Raw genomic sequence first — 9,677 nt, 5'->3', positions numbered from 1 at the left:
AGTAAAGATAAGACAATATATACCTTTCTTAGTCCAATCGGGGGAAGAAGTAGAAGTAGCACGAATAAACACCAAATATTAAACGTATACTAGATATTATGCTCGTTCTGGAGAGTATAAGATGCTCAAGCAATACATTTTTCTTGGCTGCTTTATTTACATTTCTGTCGACTCATACCTCCAGAAGAAAAAAGAAGAAACAAACCGTGACCCGATCGTAAAATGCAAATTTCACAATTACGGGAACGAGGCGGGAGGAACAAATGAATGAAATCCGGAGATGAAGCATCTGTTCCTCCTCCGGAGATCAAAGCTCGCGTTGATTGAAGATGAAGCGCTTCATTCATCTAATCTCTGAAATGTTAAACAACACCAAAAATATATTCCCAGTTTAAACGTCTTCAACTCTATTTTATTTTTTATTTTTATAGGAACCCATCTTCCTCCTGGAATATTACGACTTTATTATTAAGTTTTTTTATCGGCCCTTATCTTCAAAGTTCTTATTTATCCCGGTTTCCTGCCGAGGAAGCCGTTATAATGAGGTGATAAAGTGCAGAGCAAAGAGATTAAATCAGCTTCGCATTGTTTTTGTGGGATCATCGTCTGCGGCACCTGTACGTCGGCTGGTTCCCGGTGCGTCGCTCGCATCCCTTTCAAAGCCGAAATTGACTGAAAAAAACCATAACATTTATTTATCGCGGCTCTGGCGCCCGAAGCTATTTCGCAGGCAGACATGAACCTTTTGAATCGTGGCGTGTTAATAAAAGATCACTTGAGTCTGAGTTGGAAAGTAAATAAGGTTTCGCCCGCGCGGAGAAACGACAACAACTAACACCTGAGATATTGGTTTCTGGTGAAATTCCCGGGGACGACGGTGAAATGAAGAGTTTCTAGATCCGATCTGAGCTGTAGGGCTTATCTCAAGATGCATCCCCCCTTCACTCGTGAACATGGTTCCATATCATCAAAACTGAGATGATATCCTGCAGCAAATTCACTTTGAAACCCTCAGAAAAAAAGTAAGTATTGGACAAATTTGGATCAAAGGAAAACAGTTGAAAGACCAACATGTTTTTTTGCACGGGATAAGTATTACTGTGAATATTTTGTGAATTACCTCCTCTGCATTATTTTAAGTACATTCACACGTGATAAGGGACGTCTGTAAAATAGTCATATTTACTGACATTACCTAGAGATACAGATCTAAACAATTGCCGAAAGAGAAAGTTAGTGTAACCAGTCGTTTAGAGAAGATAAAGTGGACAACCGTTTTTTTTCTTTCGTTTCTCAACTTGTGCAGACGCTCAACAGCGAGAGCGCTGCCCTGCACATAAATTTGCCCCAACTTTATTCCTACAGAAGAGACACAGTCCGTTACAGTAGTGTAACCGAATGGATTCGCGTGGGAAACAACGAGGCTGGAACTTAGTTTGTAGCTTTGCAGCGCGCACGTCTTCTTTACTTTCGTCATGCGGAACACACACCCCGAAAACAACGAACTCGATTTACTTCCTTTCCAGCCTCTTCAAAATAAAACAGCGGAAGTAAATATTAACACAATGAGTGCCTAGAAGTGCATTACAGTGGCATATATGCGCCATTCAGAATAACAAACACAGAAATTGGGATTCACACGGGATTACAACGACTGTGTAAATTCTAGTGGGTTATTATTACATTACAAATCAAGGACATGGTGCATTAACGCGGGATTTAAACTCAGACATTCTAAGCAATGATTACAAATTACCAGAGGTCTCCAGGTAATACTTACCGTGCGAATAGGGCTAAAGTCGAATTTATACGTATTGTGCCGCCTATTCCAGTTAAGTTTGAGACCCTTTGGAAATATTTAAAAGTAGCATAACAACTTCTCCAGTGAGAGTCTGAGGTCTGGAGTTGAAGTACAGAGACATCGTCTGCGACAAATGAGAGGCGGATTTTAAGGATTGAAAAAAAAGCATTTTGGGAAATTCATCCACAGTAAACTGAATACTTTTCTGACAATAAAAGGAAGTATTTTCGTTGAGTTTGTTGACAAGAAATGCTTGAATCTTTTGTTTTTCTCAGAGAATAACAAGGCGTTCCCAGTCCTCGTCTCTCGATGGAAGGGGGTCAACGAAGCTTCGTAAAAACTCGGAGCCACTTTTCTCCGAGAGAAGGTCGGGACCCGACGAGAAAAAAAACCCTTTCTTTTCGCTTACTACCTAAAGTTGCAAGGAGGGACATAGATCGACAAACAAAACGAAATTGCTTCACAAGAAGCAATATGGTTTGAGGGCAATTGAAAATAGCTATTTTTTCACTTTCTCTATCACTTCCTGTTCACTCCCTCTCTCTCCCCTGGCGGCTTGACTGGTGCCCCTCGACTGGATCTTGCATCCAGACCAGTGTGACCAACAACTTTCTATTTCCATTTTGTCTTTTTGCCCTAAAGCCTGAGTATTTAGGTCGTTATTATGACCTACATATTTTCTTTTCTTTACTCAGATTCTTCGTTCAGTTTTTTTAATTTCCTGTTTATTCCCGGAGTCTGTGGACGTTTAGTTTTTTTTTGACATTTAGTGTGAGATTTTGGACTCCTGTTCTTTTGTGAGAACCTGGACTCTTATTGTGGGTTATGAGATATTGGACTCTTTTTTGTTTCTGTTACAACTCTTATGTTCCGCTTAAAAGTCTAAAGTCGCGCAAGAGATCATAGATCGACAAACAAACAAAATGAAATAAGAAGTATTAGAGATTGTGGACATTTAGTAATAGTTTTATTTTGGTTGGTCACTTCCTGTTTTCTCCGTCTCCCTCGACTGGAGCCGATCAACCTGAGGTATTTCTACCACATGCATCCAGACCGGTGTGACTCACAACTTTCTATTTGGTTCTGTATTTTGCCTTTTTGCCCCAAAGCCTGAGTATATAAGTAGTTTTTATGACCTACATATTTCCCTTTCTTTAGTCACACTCTTCATTCTGTTTATTGCCAGAGTTGGTGGACGTTTTTTTGGGTTGTTTTTTTTACATTTTGTGAGATTTTAGACTCCTTTTCTTGTGTGAGATTCTGTTCCATTATGAGATATTGGACTCTTTGTTGTTTTGATTGCTCTCCTAAAACCTAAAGTTGTGGAAAAGAACATAAATTCGACAATTTAACCAGTGTGACCAAAAACATTCAATTGGGTTCAATATTTTGTCCCTAATGATTGAGGATTTAAGTTGCTTTTTTACCTCCATATTTTCTATTCTATTTTCAGTTTCCTCATTCTGTTATTTTGGAAACTTTTTTTACATTTTGTCTAAGATTTAGCACTCCTATTACTGTTATTTTTGTTACGAGATATTGGACTCTTTGTTCCTTTGCTTCAGACTCGCACTTTGTTACCGTTCCTTACGGTTTGTGACAACATAGTTCATTAAAAAAAACGGAATTAAATAAGAAACATTTTAATTGAATTCAAAAAAGCTTCCACGGCGTTAACTAAATGTAAATTCATTAGTCGCGCATAAAGACGGAAAAGCTTATCAAGCGTAAAATTACGTTTGAAAACACCGCGAGTGTTTATTTTTTTTTCCCTCCGACAATGAGGTCGTTTATCACGTAATCATTAGACGCCGATTCAGTTGGATACGTTTTTTTTTCGAAAAAGTCGCCCAGTAATAAACTAGTTGCTAAGACTTCCACTGATCCCTTTATCTTTGTGCAATCTAATCAGATGTTGGTGGGGCTGGCGTTCCGCCCCAGAGCGTCTGCAGATAAGTCTATTATCCAGATCATTCCGGCGCTGCAAACCAAATCTCCACTCGTTTCCGACTCCGACCACGTCGAGCCACACACACGCCGGTGTGATTAAGTCCGGCGCTGACATTAGCAGATCATGTGACAACCTCATCTGGATCAGAGGAATCTGGGCCATAAAAAAACATAAATCCGTGACGGCTATTAATAGAGCCGGTGGTGACTATTTTGAACGTGGACTTCCTGTCCCCACAGGATGTTAATCCTTTCCTGTCTTGGATCAGTTATTATTTCAGCTTTTCACGACCGGAGGCGGCGAGGAGGCGATCGGTCCGGGAGTCGGGTGTTTTTTTGAGACGAGAGAGTGGGTGAGACGGAGAAAAAAAAACATCTTGTAGCCGGGAAGAGTGTGAGAGGAATTATTATGCTACGATACGAAGAAAAAAAAAAGCAAACACACAAGGATCAACAACCTCCCGTCCAAGGTCAGGGCTGTCACATAACAGGTTTGCTTGTTGACGCCGCGAGTCAGACGCTGGTGAAGCAGGAGATATATCGGGAGAATCTCAGAGTAATCCTTATATTATTAATGAAACAGCAGGGCCTTCCCCCCGCTGGGCCGTCTGTCCTGACGTCCAATTAACAAAATGTTGCACAAAACTCTCAAAAGTTGTGGCATCGCCGAACATTCCAGTGACAAATGAGTACCAGGAAGCCGTGTACGCGTCTGCGGAGGTTTTGTCATGATTCAAAAATTTCTTTCTCTGGAACTGAAATACTTTGTCCAAGCTTGTTAGAGTGGAGTTGATGTTTTTTTCTCCGTCACTTGCTCTTCTTTTGCCAAGAAAATCTGGAATCAGTTCAATTGTTTCCTGCTTGTGAATGTAGAAGGATAGAAAGTCATTTTCAACACGTGTCTCTGTTTGTGACACAAGATAAGTTTAGTTCAGTGAGTTTGACAAATGTTCTCTTTTGCAGATGATGTGCTACTGTTGGCCGGGATAGGATCTCTTCTATGGATGGATGGATGACAAGATGGACGTGCAGATGAATGGAAGGATGGGTGGTTTGTATGGGTGGATTATTGCATTGTAAATAGATGGATGGATGGATGGATTATAAATTAATGGATGGATGGATGGATGGCTAACCAGACTGATGGTTAGTCGGAAGGATGGTTGCCTCAATAAATAGATTACCAGAGGTTAGATGGAAGAATGGATGGATGACCAGACTGAAGAATGGATGGATGGATGGATGGATGGATGGATGGATGGATGGATGGATGGATGGATGGATGGATGGATGGATGGATGGATGGATGGATGGATGGATGGATGGATGGATGGATGGATGGATGGATGGATGGATGGATGGATGGATGGATGGATGGATGGATGGATGGATGGATGGATGGATGGATGGATGGATGGATGGATGGATGGATGGATGGATGGATAGATGGATGTCCGATTGGATTAATGTATGGATGGCTGGACTAATGACCAGACTAATGGATGGATGAATGGATGACCGAAACCAACTGGGACAGATGTATGTATTGACGAACGGATGGACGAATGGATGGATGGATGACTGACCAGACTGAAAAACTGGGATGGATTGATGGATAAACGGATGGATGGATGGATCATCCTTTGAATGCATGGATGGATGTACAAATGTATTGATGGGCACGATGAGATAGATGACCAGTATGAAGGTTGGATGACCGGACGTATGGGTAGGATGGACGAGAGTTCCAACGAACCAACTTCTCAAAGGGTCGTCACCGAAGGTCGTGAACTGTCAGATGGAGATTTTCTTGGATGGATGGATGGATGGATGGATGGATGGATGGATGGATGGATGGATGGATGGATGGATGGATGGATGGATGGATGGATGGATGGATGGATGGATGGATGGATGGATGGATGGATGGATGGATGGATGGATGGATGGATGGATGGATGGATGGATGGGAAATAGATAGGTGGATGGATGGATGGATGGATGGATGGTTGGTTGGTTGGTTGGTTGGTTGGTTGGATGGATGGATGGATGGATGGATGGATGGATGGATGGATGGATGGATGGATGGATGGATGGATGGATGGATGGATGGATGGATGGATGGATGGATGGATGGATGGATGGATGGATGGATGGATGGATGGATGGATGGATGGATGGATGGATGGATGGATGGATGGATGGATGGATGGATGGATGGATGGATGGATGGATGGATGGATGGATGGATGGATGGATGGATGGATGGATGGATGGATGGATTGGATAACCAGACTGATGGTCAGTCAGAAGGATGGTTGACTAAATAAATAGATTACCAGAGGTTAGATGGAAGAATGGATGGATGACCAGACTGAAGAATGGATGGACCAGACTAATGGATGGATGAATGGATGACCGAAACCAACTGGGACAGATGTATGTATTGACGAACGGATGGACGAATGGATGGATGGATGACTGACCAGACTGAAAAACTGGGATGGATTGATGGATAAACCGATGGATGGATGGATCATCCTTTGAATCCATGGATGGATGTACAAATGTATTGATGGGCACGATGAGATAGATGACCAGTATGAAGGTTGGATGACCGGACGTATGGGTAGGATGGACGAGAGTTCCAACGAACCAACTTCTCAAAGGGTCGTCACCGAAGGTCGTGAACTGTCAGATGGAGATTTTCTTACATCAGAACTTCTGAGGGGTTTTTTTTTTCCTGCAAACATCACGCAGAGCCGAGGCCACCAGATAAATCCTGCTCATAAATATTCTATGGCGTCGTTAAATCAGACGCCGCGATGAACTTTGAGTAGAAGACAGTAAAGGAAATTTATCGAAACACAAAGTCGAGGAAGACGATTCCGTCTCATCATCCGTCAGCGTCGGTGACGGATCACAAACAGAATTTAGAGTCGCGGCGCAGAAGGTCCTCTTCGGGACGTTCAAGGTTGTTTACATTAACCGCGGCGGGTTTGCATAATTAATCGCCACCTCGCGCTGGAAAAAAAGTCGTTTCTCACGAGAATGAGTTTTCGTTCGCCGTGGCAACAGCTGCAGACGTCGACGTGTTTTATGAGCTTTTCAAAAAATCATCAGTGTCGGTCGAAAAAAAGAAAATTTCCCTTTTTTAAAGAAAGTCAAAATTAGAGGGAAAAAAAGTGAGTATGCGTAATTGTGCATTTGTGGCTGCAGTGATTGCATTGAAAAAGGCAAAAATAATAAAATATGTTTCAATACACAGACATTTCTTCCTTTTGCTTAACATTGTGCCGCCGTGACAGATGTTATAGTAGAGATAGACGATAAGCTGATGTTCATTTCATGTGAATACTGTGACCCCGAAAACCTTTTCTTTCTGATTGTTTGCTACTGTGATATGAGGCACTTTTGTATAAGATAGTCCAGACTTATGATAACATACTCTTGACATGTAAGTAAGTAAGTAAGTAATATTTATTTATATAGCGCTTTTCCAGACCAGGGTCACAAAGCGCTTAAACAATCAAAACAATACTCGAAAAAAGTATATACTTTAAAGATCAAGATAATACTGAGAACAACACAGGAGTTCGAGAAATTCAAGGAAAAGCCTGAACAAATAGAAATGTCTTAAGATGTTTCTTAAAGGAGTCAGTAGATCATCAAACACAGAGGAAGATCGTTCCAAAGCTTAGGAGCAACAGCCTGAAAAGATTTCTCTCCTCTGGTCCTGAACCGTGTTCAGGAACCATCAGTAGATTCTGATCCACAGACCTCAGAGCCCGAGCTGGGGTGTAAGGCTGGATCAGATCACTGTATGCATGTAACATCAGAACTACAGCCATTCAGAACTGCAGGCGCCAGAACGTCTTTTTTTCCAGGTGTGGTACAGTTCTCTCCCCGCAAACTTTCTTACATTCTCAGTTTTTAGTTTTTGTTTTAAATGTTTTTTAAACTATTTGTGCTTTTTTCCTATGTTCATATTAGGTCGTTTTTCTCTCTCGTCTTGGACTAGTTGGGTGTTTTTTTTGTCAAGTTTTATTTAAACTTCACTTTCTTTTTAAACTTTAAACTCTTTCGGATCCTTAAGATTTACTCCAGTTGTTCAAAAGTGCTTTTTTAATTAAAATATTTACATTACAAAATGTTCCCACTAAAAACACTGATTTTCTGGAGATGAAATCTTGTTTACCGTAACCACACCCACTCTGCTGTGATTGGTCAAACATCGACGTTTGTCACCAAGCGTCATCAATCCCGTCAGTCCTCGCCTCCAAGTGACTCGTTGTATAAACAAAGCGGGGCATGATTACAGCTGGCTAGGAGGAGGAGTGAAGCCATTATTACGTCATAATGGACTCTCGTAACCTCTCGTTCGCCCAGATTTCAGACGAGCTTTATAAAGTAATAAGTTGGTCGTGATGAGGGACTTTCTGCATCTTGGAGAGAAAGACGTCAACATTTGAAACACGGGAGTGAATCTGGAGAGTTGTGTTTTCCCGTGAGTTGAATTTTAAAAATGTGTTCCCAAAACTTTTTTTTCCTCCTTATCTTTATTAATCACATGCAGTCCAGGGTTCAGCCCAACCTCACACAGTTCAACACGGCAGCAGCATTCGATAAACAAGTCGATGTTTAAAATTTAGATGGAATTCATAACAAAAAATAGTTGAGCGCTCATCGACAACAACAAAAAACAACGTCGCGACAACTCCAGAGGGAAAGCTGAGAAATCGGGCAATAAGTACTGCCGAGTTCTTGAAGCGTCTCTCCGGAAAAAATAAAGTTTGAGTCGACGTGACATCTTCGTGACGCCTATCGCTCTCCGGAGGTGTTCAGGACGACATGAATCATTGTCACCAAAAAGACGAAAAGATCCATTGCATTGTGGGTAAGAAACTCCCCCCCCCCCTCCCCTCGGTGCTTGTCTAGAGGCTAATGAAGTATAGAAATAATGGATCAAGCGTTCGTTTCATCTGCGAAAGAAGACGGTAAACAGGAGATAATCTGGTCACAGCTGCACAAACACTGAACGCTCTGCGTGTCGAACTGACGGAACACATTTCAACGGCGCCGGCGTCGCGCGGGGATTACGAAGGTGTAATTAACCCAGATACAAACCTTTTTCGCTGTTTAGAGACGGCTTTGTGAAAACAGCAATCAGTGCATCATCTGTGCGTGAGGAGCCTTCACACTTCCACCGTCACGGGCCCCCGAGCAAAACCGGTGACAGCTCCGGTGTGTGCGAGACGAGCTCCGAAAAAGTGCTTTGAGGTGAATTAAATTGTCTCATTTTCAGCGTCTCTGCATAAACACGGTTATTATGGATTAAATCCGTTTGTTTCCCGACGAGACTTTCACTTTTTCTTCTTTTTTTCGGCTCGTCTGGTTCAGAAAAGCGATTGTTTTGACAACGGCGGTATTTATAACGTCCTCAGTTTGAGAGTTATTTGTCAAGACTCGCGTTAATGAGAAGATAAACGTTGAAATGTTACGACGGAGAATCTTTGCTGCCGCTGCGTAACCTGGATGTGTTTCAGTTTCAGATGTTCCCGAAAAAATGGTGGTTTTATTTCCAGGGGCCAAGTATACAAAGACGTTTCTACTAAAAAATGGTCGTACACTCAAAGCCAGAAAATGGTGCACGTAGAAAGATATTCAGACGTATAAATCTTTTTCGTCGTACATCCCAATCAACGTAGAATTGATCGCAGACTTCGTCCATTTCCCCGCCCTTATTTACATATTTAAATCATATTTAAATGAACCAGAGTCCGTGGTTTTGTTCTCCGCGATCGTAAAAAACAAATGAAAACCTAAATTTCCTGAAGGAGATCTCCATCCATCCATCCATCCATCCATCCATCCATCCATCCATCCATCCATCCATCCATCCATCCATCCATCCATCCATCATCCA

This window comes from Callionymus lyra, chromosome 15, assembly GCF_982586985.1.
Source record: "Callionymus lyra chromosome 15, fCalLyr1.hap1.1, whole genome shotgun sequence".
Lineage (NCBI taxonomy): Eukaryota > Metazoa > Chordata > Actinopteri > Syngnathiformes > Callionymidae > Callionymus > Callionymus lyra.
The sequence above is the reverse complement of the archived record's forward strand: the minus strand, read 5'-3'. Positions refer to the sequence as shown.